This window comes from Acinonyx jubatus, chromosome C2 (assembly GCF_027475565.1).
Source record: "Acinonyx jubatus isolate Ajub_Pintada_27869175 chromosome C2, VMU_Ajub_asm_v1.0, whole genome shotgun sequence".
NCBI lineage: Eukaryota > Metazoa > Chordata > Mammalia > Carnivora > Felidae > Acinonyx > Acinonyx jubatus.
The window spans coordinates 97698664-97724822 of record NC_069384.1 but is presented as its reverse complement, the minus strand read 5'-3'; the positions used below and the strand labels follow the sequence as shown (position 1 = coordinate 97724822).

At 34.3% G+C, this 26159-nt stretch overlaps 1 long non-coding RNA gene across 1 annotated transcript in view; it reads left to right on the top strand.

The window, feature by feature from the left end:
- Positions 1–26159, top strand: part of LOC128315247 (uncharacterized) — a 118455-nt gene that overhangs the window by 17163 nt on the left and 75133 nt on the right. Inside the window, exon 2 of the long non-coding RNA XR_008297839.1 lies at positions 24173–24234. This is a non-coding gene — a long non-coding RNA (uncharacterized LOC128315247). The remainder of the gene's footprint in view (positions 1–24172; positions 24235–26159) is intronic.

The window sequence follows — 26159 nt, the reverse complement described above, 5'->3', positions numbered from 1 at the left end:
TCCCCTCTCCCAAATAAATTTATATAAGTTGTGCTGTACTTTTCTGTGTGTGTGAAGTTTTAACTTATATATTGATATTGTTTGGAGGTTATATCTGTCTCTTTTTGCTTTTTAAATGTATCTGTGTCGTTCTGTGTATATATTGATTGTTGACTATAAGTGTTATACAGAATCCCACAGTGTGCACTGGTCATATTTTACTTACCCATTGTTCTAGAGATGGAAATTATGTTGTTCTCTATCTTCCTACTAATACAAGAAATATTGTAATGAAAATCTCCATGGGTGTCTGTGGGAGAAATTTTGATAACATATAAATATATATTTATATATGTCTTCATATATAATTATATATTATATATTATATAACTTTATATGAAGACATATATAATAATATATTTATATACATATATTACGTATATAATGTATATTTATAATATGTCTTCATATAATTATGTTATGTAAATAAATATGTATGTCTCAGAGTATCATTGCACAAATTTATTTCCTAAGCAAACTACTGTTTATAAATTACCTGATTTTATAATATTTTATATTATAATTATAGTTTTATTTTTTCTAGTTTTGTCAATATTTAGGCATTTCTTCAGGTAGTAAAGCCTTTTTTTAAATACAGAGATTATGTTTATGACCCTCCCCACATCCTCTTTCACATAAATCCTACATAAGAGAAAACAATTTTAAATTATAATAGGGGAGATTTGTGTTGTCAATCTGTGGAATTATTATAAATTTAAATAGACATCAGGACAATAATTGAGAGGTTGCATAAGTGATATTTTTCTTGAAAACTAATTTGCAATTATCTGTCTCAGAATATTTGAATATAGAAGTGGAGCAAATGGTCTCTTGCTTGTTCTGTTCAGCACTGGCACTCAATAATAACCAAAATCATCATGAAACAAACAATAACATCATGTCATCATTTTAAGAAAACAAAAGTATATGAGAGAAGTGGGAACATATTAAAATAAAAAGGATAGACCCATATAGGGAAACAAATATGATCATTATGAAGTTTAAGAAAACAGACACAATCTTAAAAAATATTCTTAATTCTGTTATCTGGAGATGAACTTTTTAGTATTTTAGTTTATGTTTTTAGATCTATCCCTCTGCATATATTTTAGAAAAATATTCAGAGAAAATTTGCAATTAGCCAAAATGAAGATGAAAGATTGTTCTGCTAGTTCATGTTTCTCAACCAGAAAACTATTGGTGTTCTTAGTGGGGCCACTCAATTCTTTGGCTATTTTTTCTCTCAATCTCTCAATTGACAGAACATTTAACACCCTTAGACCTCATATCCAAAATGCTTTAGAAATGGTAGAACATTTTAGGATTGAGAATATTTTCTTTCATCATTTCTCTCCTTAGACATAAACAATTCAGTCTAGCTCAGTAAACCCAACTGTGCAATAGTGCTGGGTGTATACAGCAGCCATAGGGTATTAAATATATATTACATTGTAACTTACTCATCATATAATTGGAAATTTTTGCCCTTGACTGACATCTCCCCACTGCCCTCACCTCCACAGCCCTGGCAACTACCATTCTACTCTCTGTTTCTACAAATTTGACTTTTTTAGATTCCATATATAAGTGAGATCACATAGCATTAGTCTTTCTCTGTCTGACCTATTTCACTTAATATGATGCATTTAAAGTTTATCCATGCTGTCACAAATGACAGGATGTCTTTCTTTTTCATGGCTGAATGATATTCCATTGTTTATATATACAGTAAAACTTTGGATGCGAGTAACTTGTTTTGCAATATATCACTCATTTATCACGTTAAAATTTATTAGAAATGTTTGCTCATCTTGTGTAACACTTGCAGAACAAGTTACTCGCAATCCAAGGTTTTACTGTATCACATTTTCTTATCCATTCATCCATAGATGAAGACTTAGGTTATTTCTCTATATTGGGTATTGTGAATAACACTCCAATAGATATAGGATTACAGATATATCTTCAAGATTCTGATTTCATTTCCAGGGTTATAAACCCTGAAGTGAGATTGCTGGATCATACAGTAGTTGATATTTTTTAATTTTTTGAGGAAACTTCATACTGTTTTTCATACTGGCTGCACCAATATACATTCCCATCAACACTATACAAGTGTTCTCTCATGTATATATCATATAGATGGCTTTCAAATATTTTCTCCCATTCCATATTTTGCACTTTCATTATGTTGATTGTTTCTTTTATGGTGCAGAAACTTTTTAGCTGGTGTAGCCCTATTTCTTTAAATTTTATTATTATTATTATTTTTTTTTGTTATTATTATTTATTTATTTATTTTGAGACGAGTATGAGCGGGGGATGGGGAGAGAGACAGACAGAGGGAGAGAGAATCCCAAGTAGGCTCTGCACAGTTAGTGCACACAACTTGACATGGGGCTTGAACCCACGAAACCATCAGATCATGACCTGAGCTGAAATCTTATGTTTAAGTCATTTTTTTTTTAAGTTTATTTACTTTTGAGAGAGACAGAGTGGGAGTGAGGGAAGCACAGAGAGAGAGAGAGAGGGAAACACAGAATCCAAAGCAGGCTCCAGGCTCCAAGCTGTCAGCACAGAGCCCAACACAGGGCTCAAAATCATGAACCTCGATATCATGACCTGTGCCGAAGTCAGATGCCTAACCAACTGAGCCACCCAGGTGCCCCATGATTGAGTCTCAAATGCATTTTAAATTAATTATTGTGAATAGTGTATCATCATGTAAAGGTATATATTGCTTAATTTTACAGCCAGAAAATTTTCTCCTAATTCTCCATTTAAAATGTATACTTATAGGGATACCTGGGTGTTTCAGTTAAGCATCTAACTCTTGATTTCAGCTCATGTTGTGATCTCATAATTTGTGAGTTCGAGTCGCACACTGGGCTCTCTGTTGACAGCACAGAGTTTGCTTGGGATTCTCTCTCTCCTTCTCTCTCTGCCCCTCCCCAGTCGCACTCTTTGTCTCCTCTCTCTCTCTCCTTCTCAAAATAAATAAACTTTAAAAAAATAAAGTAAAAATAAAGTGTATGCTTTTAAATTCTCTAAAAACTATTTTGACTATCTCTTACAATGATACACTTTCATCAGTATAAGACTAAACTTATAGCAAATTAAATAATTTATAGTTATCTTAGAACAATGTTAGAACAATGTTAACATAATATATAATGCATCTGTGTCTCATTGTAGTCAAATAGTATTTTCTCTGTCTTATAATAAACTTGGCCACATGACTTGCTTTGGCTTATGTAACATGAAGGTTTGACATTTACCAGGAGCTTTAAAATTTCTTGCTCCATTGCTTCCTTCAGTTTCTTGACTCTACCCTTGAACACAAGAAAAAAAGAAAATGACCCAAGCAGTAGTTATTATACCATTCAGGCCCCAAAATAAGGAGATATATGGAACATAGCAGAGCCATGGCAGACAGAGCCTAGCAGGGATATAGCTGACTGATAGATTCATGAGATAGAAATATTTGTTGTTGTAAGCTAATGAGAGTGGTTTGTTAGTGAGTAAAGCTGAAAAAGCAACAGTTTTGAATATCCTGATGTGTATCAATTTAGTGGTTGATATTTGAGAAAATAATTTAGAAAATTATTAAGAAATATTTCTTATATATATAATATATATAATATAATATATATATTATCTTATATTATTAAGAAAATTATTAATAAAATAAGAAAATAATTGCTAAAATTATTTCTAGGTTGTTTAAAACTGTAATTAAAATTTTACTTTAGATTAGAGGTTCCAATGACTTGGGAAGGTTTTTGTTTTTTGTTTGTGGATAAATTCACTGAATACTCAGTAACGCAAAAGGGTTTCTTTAATCTTTATTAAAGAAAATAATGCAGGGTGTCTAGGTAGCTCAGTCAATTAAGCGTCCGACTCTTGATTTCAGCTCAGGTCATGAGCTCATGGTTTATGAGATCAAGCCCTACATTGGCCTCTGTGCTGACCAGCCAAGACTGCTTCAGAGTTTCTCTCTTCCTCTCTCTCTGCCCATCTCTCACTTGCACTCTCTTTCTCTCAAAATAAAGCGATAAACTTGGGGGAAAAAAGATAAAATATTGCAGACACTAAACACAGAATTTTTTTGTGTTTTATTTAATTTGTGTTTTATTGTAAGTCCTGTGTAAAAGACATGGTAAGGAAAGCCATCAGACTTAAATATTTTCTACTTCTTCATTTAAGTTGCACTTTAAAAATGATTTTAATGTTTATTCACTTTTGAGAGAGAGAGACAGAATGTGAGTAGGGAAGGGCAGAGAGAGAGAGAGATAGAATCTGAAGCAGGCTCCAGGCCACACAGAGACTGATGTGGTGCTTGAACTCACAAACCCTGAGATCATGACCTGAGCCAAAGTTGATGCTTAACCACCTGAGCTACCCAGGTACCCCCACTCAAGTTGCACTTTTAATTATAGAGCTAGCATACTGTAAATATGACATCAAATTCCAGGCTTAAGTGATGAGTACTTGGTTTTAATTTTCAAAATAAAATTATACTAAGTACATGTGTTTAATGATTATGGGGCAATCAAATAAGAGATCAAACTTGTGAAAATATTATTATTTCAGGTTATTTCCTCATACCACAACATTCTTACCTATTCATGCATCAATGCACATTTTGGGGGGGGGATAAACTTTGAATTGCATACATTCCATCAACAATATTGCTTTGAATCATTAGGCAAAATTTATCTATGGAGGCAAGGGAAAACAAAATGATATATTATTTTGAATAGTTACTTTTTTATTATTGTGCCTAATGAGACATTTTCTTCATTTCTTTCATTTCTCTTCTGAAAACTATACCTATGCTATACCATACTATACTATACATACTATGTATACTTATTAACTTATATGTATATGATGATATAATAAATTCTAAATTTTAATTTACAAAGTAAATAAGAATGCCATCTGTATACAATTTAGTACAAACCTGTCAATTGATATATATCGTAATATTTTATACTATTATTTTATACAGTAAATATTTTATACAGTAAAATATTTAAATGACTAATAACATTAATGAGGGAGCATGGGGCAAGCTGAGGGCAAAGCACAGGCTAACAGCACCTCCCCCACCCAGGTAGAATATGTGTGATATTCCTTGGACACTCCTGGCTACTCAAGAACAAAGGAAAGGGGTTTAAATTCTTGCCATAGTGACGTGGGAAACTAAGGCAAATGAAAAACTAAATTCCCTTACTGCCTACAGCCCACTGACAAGTCCTTGCAACTGGCAGAGTGACCTCTCTTTAGGAGCTCATCTGCCTTTATGATGACACTTTGCTATAGGCAAAAGGGAATCTTGATTTAACATTATCCTGACCCCTCAGGATCCTGTAAGTCTACTTTAACATATAAAAATTCCTTTGGAAACTTCCTTTATCTCAACTCCCCCAAGATATAGGTTAGCAATCTTACTCTAAGCTTATGGCCCCCTGATATACATCTGAAAGGTCTCATGACTAAGGTTTTACTGAATAGTAATAAATGGCAATTTTCCTAATAGCAGCTAGCCCCTCAAAGTCCTGGAAACCTTGCTTCAAAATTCCTTAGAGACTTAAATTGTCCCTAACCTCCCAACCTTAGGGTATATTATATAATCAATTACCTGTCACAACCCCAGTGCAGCTCTTTCTGCCCATGGCTCCTCCCCCTGTGATTTAATAAAAATCACCTTTTTTGTACCAAAGACGTCTTCAAGAATTCTTTCTTGGCCATCAGCTCCAAACCCCCTCACCATCACCCAAAAACCCATCAATACTACATCTTAAAAAAATTGTACTCTAGTTCCTCAAATACAGTGTAAAATTATATTGCATATGGTTTCATGCTAATCTTTTTATAACATCTTTTATACAAAGCATTTGGCTAGATTTTGTGGGGCAGTAGAAATATCAAAGGGTTAAAAGGGATAAAACACATTTAGACAGATAATATACATAAGCAAACCCAAGATTATTTTTCACCTATAAATATTAAATATTATATGTGTTCATTTTCAAATTTCACCAAAATCAAGGTGCAAGATATTTTAAGATGTGCCATTATTTTATGTACATTTATGTAATTAAAAAAAAAAGCCCCCATGAGCAAACTAATAGAAGACCTCCACTTAAGGGTGAGCCACAATAAAGTTATATCCCCCTTGTAGAGGAAAAGAAGAAATTAAACTCCACAAGAAAAAGACAGCAAGAAAACTCACAAGTCTCAACCTTGATACTGAGTGGAGGAAATAAAATTTCTCTGACAATTTAAAATCATTAGGTATTAATCAATCAACCAATCAACCAATCACTGGGTATGGTCTTGTAAGGTCTGCATTCTGAGTTCACACTTACTGGTGTGGTCCAAAAAAGCCTCAAGCAGAGAATTGAATGAATGCTTTCTCAGGTTGCTTATGCCCCTGTAGGGCTGAAAGAAGCAAATGCAAATCCTCTTGGTGTCAATTTATGCTAATCTGGGTTTGTAACAAGTCATTACTAGGAAGATGAACCCTCACTTCAGAAATGTTAAAATGTATAACAAACATTTTTAAGATCTATTACATAGATATCATACAATGAAATGTAATGCGTGTTCAATGGAAACATCAGAAAACACCATTGATTGATATTTTTATATTTGAGGGAAAGGGAAAAACTTTAGAGAAAACATTATTTAAATGACAGTAATAATAACAACAACAGCAACAGCAGCAGCAATTTATAGCTCTTGCTATGCTCCAGGAATGATCCAAGCTGTTTCCATATATTCCATTATTTAATGCTCACAACAGCTCTCTGAAACAACTATGATTTTCCCCATTTTATTAATGAGGAAACAGAAAAGCTGGACTTAAACCCAAGAAGTCTACGTGCAAAGCCCTGTCTTAATCACCTTTGCTTTAATAATGAGAGATGTTTCAGTCATTACTGATCATGTGGAAGGCTAGTCCAGAAAAAGGGAACACAAAGAACAAAGAGATAAAAGAAAATGACATTTCTTAGAATGCCAAGTGGACTGGAGGGTTGAGACAAAATAAATGAGATATAAGTAATTAGGTGATGATATTGGCAACATAGATTGAGGCCAGCCATATATGATTTAATATTAAGGTATATGAGATTTATTCCTATAACTAATGAGGATTCTTTGAGACTTTTGGAGGAAAAGAATATCATGATATATATTTTCAGACAATAACTGATATCAGTGTGATGCACTGACTGAAAAAAGTGACAGCCACTCAATCAGGCACAAGGGAGTCCTTTGTGAAGAAGCAGTCAAAAGTCATAACTAATATTATGTATAAACAACATGTATAAACAACTGCAAACTTTTAAACTATGTGTTTGGAAGGAAGCAGATGTTTTCAACTGAGTAAGGGAACAAAGGTGGGAGGGAAGATGTTTGGCAAAGGAAATAAATTCAGCTAGAGACCTATAGAGTTTGAAGTAGCTGTGGAATTTTTATGTGATTCTGTTCTGGTCTAAGAAGTAGATGGATTTCTGAGATGAAGAACATCATGAGAACTGTTGGGATTGACAGAATCAAAAAAAAAAAAAAAGAAATAAAAAATACCAGAACAAATTTGCATAATAGTTGAAACAAATTATATGGGTGTTTTCTTATACATATTTAATAGCATTAATTAGATTAAATGACATTTAATTGATTTTCTTTCACTATTTTTTAGAGAGTGATATCTTTATTTATAAAGAAACTAATATATGACACTTTAAGTTTCTTTTATTGTGGTAAAATGTACATAACATAAAATTCACCATTTTAACCATATATAACTGTAAAATTCAGTGGCATTAAATGCATTCACAGTGTTGTGCAAATATCACCCCTTACCATTTCCAGACCTTTCAGAACTTCTATTTATTTATTGCTACTTTTTAATCTTCAGAGTTATTGTCTTTATGTTGGTCAAATAAATCACATATCAGGGTTGGACTAAAGAAAAGGAAGATTGAGCCAAAACCCAGACTGATATAAGTTATTTTTGTTGTGAAATCGTTTTTTAAATAACTCATGCTCAAGTATATATGAACAAAACTTAGGTAATTAATGATTTAAGAATGAATAATAGGCAATTGAATATATAAATTAAAACTTTATTCAGGTTCCTGGGTGGCTCAGTCAGTTAAGTGTCTAACTCTTGATATTGGTTCAGATCCTGATCTCTAGGTCATGAGATGGAGACACATGTCGGGGCTGGTGCTAAGTGTGGAGTCTGCTTGGGATTCACTCTCTCCCTCTCTTTCTGCCCCTCTCCAGCTCTCTGTCTCTCTCAAAAGAAAAAAAAAGTATTAATAGCCTAACTATTAAGTAGATGACTGTAATCTTTTCTCCAGTGCTAAATGAGAGATATCAGATTCATGGCTCTACTATTTGTATTGCATTTGTTAATTCATTTTCAAAAGCCAAAACATAAACCAAACGATTACTTGTTCTAGAAAAGACTTCTATCCCTTGCCTGCATTCTGCCACTGGCAGGAATGATGAAAGAACCCAGAGGTCTAAGAACTCTTGGCAAGAACACCAACTTTCTCTCCCCCAAATCTTACAGTCTCACCTCAGCTATGTGCCTTGAGGCCACCATGACTATGCTCTTGAGTTCTATTACTTTAATCACTCCAAGAAGGGCAACATTCTCAGATCATCACTGGCTTCCCACACTAGCATTTTTATAAGATTTGTACCTCATGTCCTATACTTTCTCTTCCATTGTTCTTTTTGAAAATTGTGGTTTATCTTCTCAACATTTCTTCTGAGTTTTCTCTTTACCATCTTTATTTGCAGTCTGATTCTCTCTTGAGGGCGCTGCCACTCATATAGATTTCTCAAGTTGCAACTGTTTTCTCTGGTATGTTGTAATTTGGGTTAGAGGTTGGGTAGTTATTTTCATTGTTCCTCCATCACCATTAGACCACTATCCATTCCTTTTCCTTAAGGAAATTGAGCTTCTGAGGCACATTTATCAGACTATGCCACTTGATGATATTCCTTGTTAGAATCATTTCTAGATCTCTCTGCCTTTTTCTGATATTCCTTATAGATTTGAGATCATAGAGGAGAAAAACTTTTCACCATTTAATTTTGGTTCTTTTGGCTGGTCTATTAATTAAATGAATATAAAACAGATTAGAGAAAAACAAATTTAATTACATATGTACTGGAGCCCTATGAGGATATAGGGACCCACAGGCAATCAGATAATTGAAACTTGTATGCCATCCTGAGCTAAGGAAAGGAGGTAGGAGTCTGATACTCTAGAGGGAAGGAATATGAGAAGAGCAAATGTTTTGTAAACAAATGCTTGCCAGGTACAGAGACAATAGGCCACAGAGAGGAATTTATGTCTAGGTCCTGCAGAGAGAGGTCCACCTCCCCCACCCCACTTATCTTGCTTACCTTTCCTAACCCATCTTCTTCACAGTTACTTCTGGTGATAGTTATCTTCCTAGACCAGACTCTCTATCTAAATTCTTTTGGGCAGTTGGAGCATTTGGGTGACTCATTTGGTTGAGTGTCTGACTTCCACTCATGTCATGATTTCACGGCTTGTGAGTTCGAGCCCCACGTCTTGCTCTGTGCTGACAGCTCAGAGCCTGGACCCTGTTTCAGATTGTCTCCCTCTCTCTCTGACTCTCCTCTACTCATGCTCTGTTTCATTCTCTCAAGAATAAGTAAACGCTAAAAAAAAATTAAATTCATTTGGGCAGTTAGGGTAGAGGTAAAAGCTCTTTTGGAGTCTTTTGGGCCTTGACTAACTAAGCTTAAAGTATTCCACATGCCAAGTAACACATTCTGGGGAGATCTTGGATAATTTTTGCATTCTCATCTTAAAAGTTGATAATTTCAGTTTTCACATACAAGATAACCCTAATATTCTCTACATTTCATTTTTCTCCCAGGCTCTCCTCCAGTGAGCTTATAGTTTGACCTATCAGCAATATACTAGCAGAGCCATATAATAGAAATTGCCATCTTTACTTATTTTGACTCTCTACATGATGGTTAATTTTATATGTCAATTTGAATGGCCCAAGGGATATCCGGATAGCTGGTAAAACATTATTTCTGTACATGTCTGTAAGGGTGTTTCTGGAAGAGATTGACATCTGAATCAGTAAACTGAGGAAAGATCACCCTCACCAATGTGGGTGGGCAGCATCCAATTACCTTGAGGGCTGAATAGAGCAAAAAAGTTGAGGAAGATGCAAATTAATTCTCTCTGCTTGAATTGAGATATCTATCTTCTCTTACCCTTGGACATCAGAACTTCTAATTTTGGGGCCTTAGGACTCAGAGCAGGACTAACACCATCAACCTACTGATTCTCAGGTTTTTAGACTGAAACTAGGATATACACACCATCAGCCCCCTTTCTCAGGGTGTCCAATAGAGACTGAATTACATGACCAGCTTTCCTGGTTCTCCAGTTTGCAGATGGCATATCGTGGGACCTGTTGTACTGTATAAGCCAATTCCTGTATGCAGTCTATCTAATCTATTGATCTATTCCTCTATCAACCCATTGATCTATCCATCTATCTCTATCAATTTATTGATCCATTATCTGTATCTATTTATGTATCTCCTCTATGGTTATATATACATCTCTCTTTGATTCTGTTTCTCTGGAGAATCCTGACTAATATATCATTTTTTATAACATTTTAGTACTCATTTTTTAAATGAAAAAAGTTAGGTTGAATGATAGACTAAAGAGAGACTGAATGAAGAATTTTTTAATTTTTATTTATTTACATTCAAGTTAATGTGCAGTGTAGTATTCGTTTCAGGAGTAGAACCCATTGATTCATTACTTATATAAAACATCCAGTGCTCATCCCAACAAGTGCCCTTCTTAATGCTCATCACCCATTTACTTAGCCCATTTCCCCACCCATCTCCCTTCCATCAACCCTCAACTTGTTCTCTGTATTTAAGAGTCTCTTATGGTTTGCCTTTCTCTCTGTTTTTATCTTATTTTTCCTTCCCTTCTCCTATGTTCAACTGTTGTTTCTTAAATTTCACACATGAGTGTAATCATATAATATTTGTCTTTTTCTGACTTAACATAATGCTCTCTAGTTCCATCCACACTGTTGCAAATGGCAAGATTTCATTTTTTTTTTGATCACTGAGTAGAATTCCATTATATATATATATATATGTGTGTATATATATATATATATATATATATATATACACATACATACACACACACACACACACATACACACATACATACATACATACACACACACCACATCTTCTTTATCCATTCATCAGTCAATAAACATTTGGATTCTATCCATAATTTGGCTATCGTTGATAGCACTGCTATAAACATTGAGGTGCATGTGCCCCTTCAAATTAACATTTTTGTATCCTTTGGATAAATACCTAGTAATGCAATTCCTGGGTTATACAGTAGTTCTATTTTTAATGTTTTGAGGAGCTTCCATACTGTTTTCCAGAGTGGCTGCACCAGCTTGCATTCCCACCAGCAGTGCAAAAGTGTTCCCCTTTCTCTACAATTTTTTTTATAGATTTTGGATACTAACCCTGTAAGTCAAATGTATAGTTTCTAAAATACACTAGAAATTGTACATAAGTTTTTATTCCCTATTTAATTCTGAGAGGCCTGTTGTAGACTCTAAGTCTAAATTTCTCTCTTGGCCAGCAAGAGACTGAACACAGGATTAAAATATGAGGGATGGCTAATGTCTGGGAAAAGACAAGAGCCCCAATAAGGGTCCTTGCCCCATATTTATTAAGATCAGAAGGCTTACAAATGTGATGGGCATGCACAAGGAGACAACAAATCGGTGAACATTAACTCATGGGCATGAGGGAAAGGGGGTTTTGAAGATATACGGTGTTTGGGATTTGGGTCAATATAAAACAAAATCCTGGCGCTGGGCAGATGGGCAGATGGTTGTTAAAGGCAGATAGGAGGAACCCTTCTGTTTATTTTAGCTAGCCTAGGGGGTAAGACAGATAGAGCAAATAACCACAGGATTAACAAGGCACCTTTTCTTTTGCTAATCAGCTCTGCTCTGGGCAGCATCACCCAGTCTTTAGCCCTATTTACCTGTTTACCTAATTTGGTCCTTTCTTCCTGTGAAAGCAGATTTCTGCTTTAGTACTAAATTAGGGGGCATTTTGCCCTCCCCTCTCTATTCTGGGGGCCTTTTCCCCTCCCTACTTTATTCTGGGGCCTAATCTTGTTTACCCACGCTCAGGTGAGAGCATTCTATGGCTTTATAATTCTATATGCCTTGATAACTCATTGATGCAAACCCAGGAAATTTCTAAGCTTATTCCCCACAGAGGCCTATAGAGATGCCAACATAAATACACTTTTTTTAATATGAAATTTATTGTCAAATTGGTTTCCATACAACACCCAGTGCTCATCCCAATGGGTGCCCTCCTCAAAGCCCATCACCCACTTTCCCCTCCCCCATCCCCATCAACCCTCAGTTTGTTCTCAGTTTTTAAGAGTCTCCTATGGTTTGGCTCTCTCCCTCTCTAACTATTTTTTTCCCTTCCCATCCCCCATGGTCTTCTGTTAAGTTTCCCAGGATCCACATAAGAGTGAAAACATATGGTATCTGTCTTTCTTTCTCTGTATGACTTATTTCACTTAGCATTACACTCCAGTTCCATCCATGTTGCTACAAAAGGCCGTATTTCATTCTTTCTCATTGCCAAGTAGTATTCCATTGTGTATATAAACCACAATTTCTTTATCCATTCATCAGTTGATGGACATTTAGGCTCTTTCCATAACTTGGCTATTGTTGAGAGTGCTGCTATAAACATTGGGGTACAAGTGCCCCTATGCATCAGTGCTCCTGTATCCCTTGGCTAAATTCCTGGCAGTGCTATTGCTGGGTCATAGGATAGATCTATTTTTAATTTTTTGAGGAACCTCCACACTGTTTTTCAGAGTGGCTGCACCAGTTTGCATTCCCACCAACAGGGCAAGTGGTTTCCCATTTCTCCACATTCTCTCCAGCATCTATAGTTTCCTGATTTGTTCATTTTAGCCACTCTGACTGACGTGAGGTGGTATCTCAGTATGGTTTTGATTTGTATTTTCATGATGAGGAGTGATGTTGAGCATCTTTTCATGTGCCTGTTGGCCATCTGGATGTCTTCTTTAGAGAAGTGTCTATTCATGTTTTCTGCCCATTTCTTCACTGGATTATTTGTTTTTGGGTGTGGAGTTTGGTGAGTTCTTTATAGATTTTGGATATAGTCCTTTGTCTGATACATCATTTGCAAATATCTTTTCCCATTCTGTTGGTTGCCTTTGGTTTTGTTGATTGTTTCATTTGCAGTGCAGAAGCTTTTTACCTTCATGAGGTCCCAATAATTCATTTTTGCTTTTAATTCCCTTGCCTTTGGAGATGTGTCAAGTAAGAAATTGCTGCGACTGAGGTCAGAGAGGTTTTTTCCTGCTTTCTCCTCTAGTGTTTTGATGGTTTCCTGTCTCACATTCATGTCCTTTATCCATTTTGAGTTTATTTTTGTGAATGGAGTAAGAAAGTGGTCTAGTATCATTCTTCTGCATGTTGCTGTCCAGTTCTCCCAGCACCATTTGTTAAAGAGACTTTTTTCCATTGGGTATTCTTTCCTGCGTTGTCAAAGATTAGTTGGCCATACTTTTGTGGGTCCAATTCTGGGTCCTCTATTCTATTCCATTGGTTTATGTGTCTGTTTTTGTGCCAATACCATACTGTCTTGATGATTATAGCTTTGTAGTGGAGGCTAAAGTCTGGGTTTGTGATGCCTCCTGCTTTGGTCTTCTTCCTCAATATTACTTTGGCTATTCGGGGTCTTTTGTGGTTCCATACAAGTTCCATACAAAGCTTGTTCTAGCTTTGAGAAGAATGCTGGTGCAGTTTTGATTGGGATTGCATTGAATGTGTAGATTGCTTTGGGTAGTAGTGACATTTTAACAATATTTATTCTTCCAATCCATGAGCATGGAATGTTTTTCCATTTCTTTATATCTTCTTCAATTTCCTTCATAAGTTTTCTATAGTTTTCAGCATACAGATCTTTTACATCTCTTGTTAGGTTTATTCCTAGGTATTTTATATTCTTGGTGTAATTGTCAATGGGATCAGTTTCTTTATTTGTATATCTGTTGCTTCATTATTAGTGTATAAGAATGCAACTGATTTCTGTACATTAATTATGTATCCTGCAACTTTGCTGAATTCATGTATCAGTTCTAGCAGACTTTTGGTGGAGTCTATCGGGTTTTCCATGTATAATACCATGTCATTTGCAAAAAGTGAAAGCTTGACTTCATCTTTGCCAATTTTGATGCCTTTGATTTCCTTTTGTTGTCTGACTGCTGATGCTAGAATTCCAATACTATGTTAAACAACAGTGGTGAGAGTGGACATCCCTGTCATGTTCCTGATCTCAGGGATAAAGCTCTCAGGTTTTCCCCATTGAGGATGATATTAGCTGTGGGCTTTTCATAAATGGCTTCTAAGATGTTTAAGTATGTTCCTTCTATTCCGACCTTCTTGAGGGTTTTTGTTAAGAAAGGATACTGAATTTTGTCAAATGTTTTTTCTGCATCGATTGACAGGATCATATGTTTTTTTTTTCTTTTCTTTTATTAATGTGATGTATCACATTGATTGATTTGCGAATGTTGAACCAGCTCTGCAGTCCAGGAATGAATCCCACTTGATCATGGTGAATAATTCTTTTTATATGCTGTTGAATTCGATTTGCTAGTATCTTATTGAGAATTTTTGCATCCATATTCATCAGGGATATTGGCCCGTAGTTCTCTTTTTTTGCTGGGTCTCTGTCTGGTTTGGCTTCATTGAATGAGTCTGGAAGTTTTTCTTCCCTTTCTATGTTTTTGGAACAGCTTGAGAAGGATAGGTATTATCTCTGCTTTAAATGTCTGGTAGAATTCTCCAGGGAAGCCATCTGGTCCTGGACTCTTATTTGTTGGGAGATTTTTGATAACTGATTCAATGTCTTTGCTGGTTGTGCATCTGTTCAAGTTTTCTATTTCTTCCTATTTGAGTTTTGGGAGTGTGTGGGTGCTTAGGAATTTGTCCATTTCTTCCATGTTGTCCAGTTTGTTGGCATATAGTTTTTCATAGTACTCCCTGATAATTGCTTGTATTTCTGAAGGATTAGTTGTAATAACTCCATTTTAATTCATGATTTTATCTATTTGGGTCCTCTCCCTTTTCCTTTTGAGAAGCCTGGCTAAAGGCCTATCAATTTTGTTTATTTTTTCAAAAAACCAACTCTTGGTTTCATTGGTCTGTTCTACAGTTTTTTTAGATTATATATTATTTATCTCTGCTCTGATCTTTATTATTTCTCTTCTTCTGCTGGATTTGGGGTGTTTTTGCTGTTCTGCTTCTATTTCCTCTAGGTGTGCTGTTAGATTTTGTATTTGGGATTTTTCTTGTTTCTTGAGATAGGCCTGGATTGCAATGTATTTTCCTCTCCGGACTGCCTTTGCTGCATCCCAAAGCATTTGCATTGTTGTATTTTCATTTTTATTTGTTACCACATATTTTTTAATTTATTCTCTAATTGCCTGGCTGATGCATTAATTCCTTAGTAGGGTGTTCCATGCTTTTGAAGGTTTTCCAGACTTTTTCCTGTGGTTGATTTTAAGTTTCATAGCATTGTGGTCTGAAATTGTGCATGGTATGATCTCAATTCTTTTGTACTTATGAAGGGCTGTTTTGTGACCCAGGATGTGATCTATCTTGGGGAATGTTCCATGTGCACTTGAGAAGAAAGTATATTCTGTTGCTTTGGAATGCAGAGTTCTAAATATATCTGACAAGTCCATCTGATCCAATGTATCATTGAGGGCCCTTGTTTCTTTATTCATCCTGTGTCTAGATGATCTATCCATTGTTGTCAGTGGGGTATTAAAGTCCCCTGCAATTACCACATTCTTATCAATAAGGTTGCCATTTACATTCAGTGTTATTATTGAAAGATATGTGTTTAGAGTCATTATGATGTCTGTAGGTTTGATATAAATACACTTTTCAGAAGAATCACTTTACTCTTGCTTCTTGTTCATATAAAACTGTGTTTGCTTTACCTACACATATCATCTCTCAATTTAATATATTTTTCCATCTGCTTATCTGCCTCTCTGAAGTAATTTAGTACCCTCATTTTGGTCTGCCTGGTGCTACACATGTCCCTAAAAGTCCTGCCCCATTTAATCCTGTCTCATCTGGCTTCTTCATCTGGCCACCAGTTAAACATTAACCAGGCATTGGAATCCGTGTTACTGAAATAGAGAAACAAGTCTCGAATTCATTTGGAGGAAGTAATACATATGATGAAAAAGCATGCACAGCTTGGTTCTAAATCCCATTCTCCAATAAAAAGAAATGTAACCCAGAATTAGCTTCCCCTTTGGTGGGCCTCAAGCCAAAAGACACAGCAAAGCCAAAGAATAGTGAAAGGAAAGGTTTCATTTGCAACAAATAAAGGATAACTTTGGAGATATTTCTCAAAGCAATTTCTTCCTGAACAACAAACTGGGGAAGTTTTAAGCTAAGGGTGCATGTATATACATAAAGGGGCTTGGCAAAGGGGAGTTCAGTATAGAATTGAGCCAGAAGTCATCCTACACTGACAAAGTCCAAGTCCTGGTGACTGAAGTCATGAGGGTTGGCAAGAGTCAGTATCATCAGTACTCTGGTTCCAGTTGGTCCAGTGTTTGATGGCTTGAAGGGGTTGGTACGTTATTTATTTATTTATTTATTTATTTATTTATTTATTTAACTTACTTATTATTTAGATTCTGGTATAGTTAACATTCCATGTTATGTTACTTTCAGGTGTGCAATATAGTGATTCAACAATTCTATACATTACTTATCATAATAAGTGTACTCTTAATCCCCTTCTACTATTTTACCCATCCCCCTCTCACCTCCCATCTGATAACCACAAGTATGTTCTCTATAGTTAAGATTCTGGTTTTTTTTATTTCTCTCCTTTTTCTTTGTTAGTTTTGTTTCTTAAATTCTACATATCAGTGATATCATACGGTATTTATCTTTTCCTGACTGACTTATTTCACTTAGCATTATGACCTCTGGATTCATTCTTTTTTATGGCTGAGTAATATGTGTGTGTGTGTGTGTGTGTGTGTGTGTGTGTGAATATATATATATATATATATATATATATATATATATATTCTCCTCTTTATCCATACATCTATCCATGGACATTTGGACTTCTTCCATAATTTGGTCATTGTAAATAATGCTGCAATAAATATTAAGTTGCACATGTATTTTTGAATTAGGTTTTTGTTTTTATTCTTGTTTTTGTTTTTGCTTTTTATTCTTTGAGTAAATACCCATTAGTGGAATTACTGGATCATATAATAATTCTATTTTTAATTTTTTGAGGAACTTTCATATTGTTTTCCAAAGTGTCTGTACCAATTTACATTCCAATTAACAGTGCATGAGGGTTCTCTTCTCTCCACACCCTTGTCAACACTTGTTGTTTCTTGTGGGTTTGATTTTAGCCATTCTTACAGGTGTGAAGTGATATCTCATTGTGGTTTTGATTTGATTTCGCTGCTGATGAGTGATGTTGAACATCTTTTCATGTGACTGTTGGCTGTCTATATCCCTTCTTTGGAGAAATGTCTGTTCATGTCTTCTGCTCATTTTTCAATTGGGTTATTTGTGTTTTTTTGTTTGTTTTTTTGTTTTTTGTTTTTTTTTTTTTTTTTGCTGTTGAGTTGTGTAAGTTCTTTATATATTTTTAATACTAACCCTTTATCAGATAATGTCACTTGAAAATATCTTCTCCCACTCAGTAGTTATCTGTTTGTTTTCTTGATTATTTCCTTTTGTGCAAAAGCTTTTCATTTGATATAGTCCCAATAGTTCATTTTTGCTTTTGTTTCCCTTGCCTAAGGAGACATATCTAAACAAATGTTGCTATGGCTGATGTCAGAGAAATTGCTATGCCCTCTTCTAGGATTTTTATGGCTTCGGGGCTCACATTTAGTTCTTCATTCCATTTTGAGTTTCTTTTTGTATATGGTGTAGGGAAGTAGTCTAGTTGTACGTAGCTGTCCAGTTTTCCCAACACCATTTGTTGAAAAGACTGTCTTTTTCCCATTGCATATTCTTGCCTCCTTTGTTGAAGATTAATCATGGGTTAGTCATATAATCATGGGTTTGTTTCTGGGTTCTCTCCTCTGTTCCATTAATCTATGTGTCTATTTTGTGCAAGTACCATACTGTATATATTGATAAATGGAATGGATTAGACCAGAAATAAAATAGAAACAAACAAAAACAACAGATCAAAGAAATAAGGAGTTAGTTTTGAAAAGATCAACAATATTGATAAACCTTTATCCAGACTCATCAAAAGAGAGAGAGAGAGATTTTCCTTTAAAATCAGATATGAAAGAGGATAAATAACCACCTACATCACAAAAGTACAAAGGATTATAAGAAGATATTATAAAAAGTTAGATGTCAACACATTGCACAACCTAGAATACATAAATTCTTAGAAACTATAACTTCTCCAATTGATTCAGGAAGAAATAGAAAATTTGAATAGATCAATTACCAACAAGGAAATTGAATCAGGTATTAAAAAAACACTCCCAACAAATAAAAGTTCAGGATGAGACAGATTCACAGGTGAATTCTACCAAACATTTAAATAAGAGTTAATACCTATTCTTCTCAAACTATTCCAAAATATATAAGAGGAAGGAAAGCTTCCTAATTCATTCTACGAGGCCAGCATTATACTGATACCAAAATTGGATAAATACACTACAAGAAAGAGAACTATAGGTCAATGTCTCTAATGAACATAGATGCAAAAATCCTCTATAAAATATTAGCAAATTTAATCCAACAATACATTTAAAAAAATCATTCACTATGATCAAGTGGGATTTATCCCTTGAATGAAATGGTGGTTCAATATTCACAAATCAATCAATGTGACACATTTACATCAACAAGAGAAATGAGGGGTGACTCAATCAGTCGAACATTTGACTCTTGATTTCTGCTGAGGTCATGATCCCTAGGTTGTGGGATGGAGCCCCGCATAAGGCTCTGTGCTGATCCTGGAGCCTGCTTGAGATTCTCTTTCTCTCTCCCTCTACCCCTCTCCCCTGTTCACTCTCTCTCTCTCTAAAAAAAATTAATAAGAGAAATGATAAAAACCATATTATCTTTTCAATAGATATAGAAAAAACATTTGACAAAGTACAACATCCATTTATGATAACAACTCTCACAAAGTAGGTTTAGAGTGAGTGTACCTCAACATAATAAAAGTTATATATGAAAAGCCCACAGCTGATATCATCCTCAATGGTGAAAAACTGAGAGTTTTACCCTAAGATCAGGAATGAGACAAGGATCTCCATTTTCACCACTTTTATTCAACATAGTACTGGAAGTCCTAGTCACAGCAATCAGACAAGAAAAAGGGAAAAAAAAACCATCCAAATTAGTAAGGAAGAAGTAAAACTTAGACTATTTGCAGGTGACATAATACTATATATAGAAACCCTAAAGACTCCACAAAAGAAAAAAACAAAAAAACAAAAACAAAAACAAAAATATTAGAACTGTCAGTAAGGTGACAGGATACAAAATCAATTGCATTTCTATACAGTAATAATCATATAGCAGAATGAGAAATCAAAAGGGTTTAAATCCTGCAATAACTCAAGAATGTGTGTTAAGTTGATCTTTACTTTTGAAACAGGACTGGGAGTTTTAACCTGATTTATTGTCTCTGATATAGTTAGACTATCTCCTAGGTTGGTACTGGCTGCTTTTACATTCTTTTTTCCCCCTTAAATATTATTAACTATACTAAGATCTATTTTTCTGCAATTTTAACATATCCCAGAATGTTCTGCAAGAAATGTGCTTGGACAAATAGTGCCAGTCATGCATATATCACAAAATAGCTGAGGTACATAAAAGGACCTACCCTATGTTAAGAAAGCTATGTCACATCTTTCTTTTTCCAGGGACCCCTTACTTTATCTGCCTATAGAAACAGAGTTCCTCTAAATAGTAGTTGATTTTAGGCTGGAGCAGAAAAAGTACAAGAGAGTGTAGAGAATCTTTAATGCCTATTGCCTGTTTGAAAGATTCAACTGTATACCATATCTTTGATGTATTTTACTCTGAGACAGTTTAACTTATTCAGATTCAATCTATTATTAGATAAAAAGTCTGGCTTTACGATGGCTAACTGTGAGACCCGAAGCCATAAAAATCCTAGAAAAGAGCACTGCAAGCCATAGCCTCAACTTGATGTTGGGTAGGTCTGAACTTGAATAGCTTATAGTTATTCAAAACATTTCTCAATTATTTATGCTTGAGCTTGAATTGATCCCTCCAAATTTATTATTTACTCATTGCTAATAGGACAGTTCTTTTCTGAGCTTATCAAATTCTTCTAAAATCTTGCTAAGTCAACTTCAACTTGCCAAGTTGAAGCCAACTTCAACCAATGTTATTAATATTTTGATCCTTCAGAATCTTCCCTAGAATAACAAATTAGTTATATATGGTTTCTATCTAATATGTTATCTCAACAAAGATTTTTTAATGTTTTTTTAATGTTTACTTTTGAGAAGAGAGAGAGAGAGAGAGAAACCGTGAGCAGGGGAAGGCAGAGAGTGAAGGAGACACAGAATCCCAAGCAGACACCAGGCTCTGTGCTGTTAGCACAGAGCCTGACATTGGGCTTGAACTCATAAACTGTGAGATGATAACCTGAGCCAAAGTCAGATGCTTAATTGACTGAGCCACCCAGGCACCCATCACAACAAAGATTTGTATCAAAATTAAACTTTCTTCTAGTATATCACATGTAAACTTTATGCTAAATGTGTTACAACAGTATAATATGGATTACATCTTTACAACTCCCATATCAGTTTATTTTTTAATTACTCCCCCTTGATCCTTTGTCAAAACATTTTTTTTTCTAGGTAGTAATCCCTTTATAAATCAAGAAGAATAGAGAATGCTATGACAACAACTCTACAATATCAGTGGCTGAATACAACAAAGATTTAGTTCTCTTTCATGTCACTAAGGGCTCGTACTGACTCTAGAGACTTGCCTCCATTCTAGAGAGAAAGGATATAGGAATGTTTCACCTTTGCTTTTAATTTTTCTGATTAATTCTATTCACAACTAATTGCCAGAATAAGTTCTAATTCACCAAACTCCAGGGAGATAGGATATTCAATCTTCACTGTGCTGTAAAGATAGGAAAACTAAACATTAGTTAGAAAACAGTGATTAAATGGAACATTCCTTCTTTTTATTGGACTAGTGTTCTGTGTAAAAACCTGAGATATGCTAGCTTAGCCTATACCATAATTTACTGAGCAATTTCATGTAAACTTCTATGAACACAGCCTAAATATAATATTTCAGTTTTTGGTGTGAAAAGATGGAGAGTTTCCAAGTGAAAGTTTGTATTCCAACTGGCACCATCAGTTTCTATTTAACATTGTTCATAGATGTTTTCACTGTGAAGATTTTTGAATCTCATTATGTTAAATATAGTTATTCTTCCAAATTCTTCAAACTGTCTGTATTATGCCAAGTAGTTTTCTGGATCCATTGAAGGCTAATGAAAGAAGCAATCTATTGTATAGTTTTGTTTGTATGGCTTGTTAAAAAGAGTAACATTAATGAAAATGTAAACTAAAGCATATTAAGGTGGCTAAAGGCCAAAAGTTGACAGATGATTATTTATATTTCTATAATCAGACATCGAGATTCAGATAAGGTAACTTTTTATTGGAAGTGTTGGGTCTTTATTTCATTTTGACGCCAGTTCATATATATTGAGCACTTACTAAATATAAAGCATTTTACAGTTGTAATGTGACAATTATATATGTATATTCTCTACCCAGGATCCAGTGGGTTGGGGAATGTAATGTTTCATGATCAGCAATTATGCATTATTGACTATTTACGTTTATAACTTAATATTATCTAATTGCAGTATAGTACAAGAAGACCTATAATAACATGGTCATGTGTTACTTTTATAGTCTAAATTATCCAATGATTGTTCATTGCTGAAAAGTTTATTATTTTGGCTTAAAAGTTTGAATATTTTGGTGATAGAGGTTAATTGTTTTGTGACCATGGCAGTCTCTCCAGTTTCATATCATTTACTCCTATTTTTTGCCTGAGACTTGCCTTAACTAGTTGTACTTAATTCGTTGTAATTTTCATAATAAACCATGCTAAGATGTATCCTTATGCTTCTCCTCAGAGCATTTCCTTTGCCAATATTCTCTTATCTTGGATATTTTTTAACGGCATGAAAATGCTCACAATATATTAAATGTGAAAACTGATTAAAAAACGGTAAACCTGTATATATGTTATGACTCATTTTGGTAAAAATGCAAATATATTCATAGAGCACTATTAGAAATGCATGATTCAATACAAAATGTTTATATATTGTTGACATAGTTACCAGCTTTTCATAGGTGTTTATATTTAATGTTCTATAATAAAGATGTATTATTTGTGAACAGGAAAAATATTGAAGCCTGTTATTACTTTTGAAGTAAAAGAAACAAAAATACTAATTCCATTTATTCAACTGGTAAACTCCTACTACGAGCATCTTAATCTCAGACTAAAAACCACTGCCTCTGAAAAAAATTTCCTTCTTCTATACTATTATTGTGTATTCTGTAACTCTGGATTTTTAATTAGTCTATTGTACAATATCACTTTCCTACTTTTATATTAATCCATAAGATATTTGAGGTCAGTGATCATAATATTCACTCTTTTTATGTCCAATACATAGTACAGCAAATGCATGTATGGAAAGAATAAATTCAAGTAAAATATAAATAAGTTGAATTAAATAAGTGAACTGAATTAAACAGCTACAAAGTGGAGGCACAGGGAATGAATAAATGCAACGAAAGTAAATGTTTCAGTTTGTCCAGAGAAATCTAGGAAGCTAAATACGGAAACTGACCTTTAAAAATTGTTTTTGTTTTTGGTTTTTTTAATTTTTTTCAATATATGAAGTTTATTGTCAAATTGGTTTCCATACAACACCCAGTGCTCATCCCAAAAGGTGCCCTCCTCAATACCCATCACCCACCCTCCCCTCCCTCCCACCCCCCATCAACCCTCAGTTCTCAGTTTTTAAGAGTCTCTTATGCTTTGGCTCTCTTCCACTCTAACCTCTTTTTTTTTTCCTTCCCCTCCCCCACGGGTTTCTGTTAAGTTTCTCAGGATCCACATAAGAGTGAAACCATATGGTATCTGTCTTTCTCTGTATGGCTTACTTGTACCCCAATGTTTATAGCAGCACTCTCAACAATAGCCAAATTATGGAAAGAGCCTAAATGTCCATCAAGTAATGAATTGACAAAAAATTGATTAAAAGCGTCCTACTCTTGATTTCGGCTCAGGTCATGATCTTACAGTTCCTATGACTGAGCTCCATGTTGGGCTCCCTGCTTACAGTGGAAATTGCTTGGAATTCTCTCTCATTGCCCCTCCCCTGCTCACTCACCCTCTCTCTCTCTGTCTCAAAAATAAATAAATAAACTAACAAATTGTTTTATTAAAATGTATGTCAGATGATGTCATTTTCCTCATTGGAAACTTCAGTGGCTCCAGTCATACAACATGTAATTCAAATGGTTTCATATTCCTGTAATCCTTTTACCTTTTAATAAAATAATTAGGAAATAAAGTTGTGGTAATTTTAATGGACAACTTTTTTTGACAAATGAAGTTTTTATTTTAGAAGAGTTTAGATTTACAGAAGATTTGCATAAATAGGATGGAGAGTTCCTCTGTACCCTACATACAAGTCTATTGTTATAATCCTACCTCACTATGTTATATTTGTCACAATTTATCCTCTAATGTTGATATATTATTATTATTATTATTATTATTATTATTAAGTGAATTCCATATTTTTTTAGATTTTATCAATTTCCCTCAATGTGTGTTTGTTGTTACAGGAGCCCATCAAGGATACCACATTATATTTAGTCGTCATGTCTCCTTAAGCCTTCTCTGGACTGTGAGTTTCTTAAACTTTCCTTATTTTTCATGACTTTGACAGTTCTGGTGAGTAGTGGTCACATACTCTAAACTTGGGTTTTCTCAATGTTTTTCTTATAGTAAACTAAGGTTATGAGTTTTTAGTAGGAAAACCAGAGGTAAAGTGTCATTCTCATCACATCATATCATATTGTTGAGGTAGTGTTTGTTAGGTTTACCCACTTGAAAATTACTTTACCCATGTCCCTCTCATTTCCATACTATACTATTTGGAAGGAATTCACATATGGCAGCTCATACTTAAAAAGGGATGGAAGTTAAGTATAATGTCTTTGAAGGTGAAGTATCTACATAGGTAATTCAGAATTCTCCATGAGAGATTTAGCTATCCTCTGCATTTATTTATATCAGTTGCACTTGGGGATTTTATATTTTATACTTTAAGTTTTAATGAAATATTACTTATTTACATTGTTCCAACTTTGGCCACTGAGAAGACTTTCATATTGGTTTCTGTACCCCATTGACATTTTGGCAGACCTTCATCATTTTTTGTTTGTCTGTTCACACCTTCTTATTTTCTGGACAGGAAAAATTTCACAACTTTAAGTATCAGAGTATTCTAGTTTGATCCAAGGTACAACTTTAATAAGTAGGAAGAATGCAGGAAATTCTCAGTGTATTGGAGTCTGTCATAGATTAAGCAAAGAGAAAATTTAGGTTTCTAGTGAGAGAGGAGCCTGGAAATAGAAGTGGAGCCATATAGCAAGATTTGAAATGTTATATAAAGGCATTTTGCCTTATTGCATACATGGTCAAAATATTTTAATAAGGAGAACAAGCATTCTCTTTCTCTCAAAATAAATAAATAAGCTTAATATATATTAAATATATAATATATACAATAACAGTGTTATATAACTGGTAAATACCAAGAAAGAATAATAAAATTTAACAAGGGAACACACATATTTTTGATATCAGAAATAAAAAAGAGTTACAATACAGATCCTACAAACATTAAAAAATTATTAAAGATATTAACAACTTTAAGTTCATAAAGTTATTATTTTAGTTTAAGAGAAAACTAAGAATAAGTATATAGCTTTAAAAAACTGAATATGTAAATAAAATTACTCATAAAAATAATTCTGAACTTGGACATCTTCACCAGATAATTCTAACAGTTTTTAGGAAATAAATAACAATTATATACCAACCCTTGGAGAATATATAAAATGTTGAAATAATTTTCAAATACTTTTGCAACACTGTTTTATTCTGACACTCATAATTGATCACAGCATTGCAGGAAAAAATAGTCAGGGACACACTTTCCCTCAAATACGTAATTAATATCATGGGGAATATATTAGCAACTTGTTCCCAGGAATTTATTTAAAATATAATAACAAGTTAGGTGTATCCAAAGAAGAAGGTCGAATATTATTCAAAAATAATCAATATAAGTCAACAAGTGGCCATAATAAAGGAGAAAAAAAGTTTAGATATCTATGGAGATAAAGTTTATTTATAGCTGGACTAGAATCCAGACTACATAAGAAACTCTTTTTTAAAAAAATATATATTTATTTATTATTGGAAAGAAGGAGAGAGAGAGAGAGAGAGAGAGAGAGAGGGAGAGAGAGGAGGAGAGAGAGACAGAGAGAGAGAGAGAGAGAGAGAGAGAGAGAGAGAGAGAATCCCAAGCAGGCTCCACACTGTCAGCACAGAGCTCAACGTGGGCTCAAGTTGGGGCTTGAACTCATGAACCATGAGATCACGACCTGAGCCTAAATCAAGAGTCTGATGCGTAATAGACTGAACCACCCAGGTGCCCCACAGACTACATAAGAAGCTCTTAAAGCCACAGTCACTCCCCATTTCTAAATATATGGGCAAATGACTGAGTCATTTCATATAAAAAGATGCACAAATAGGATA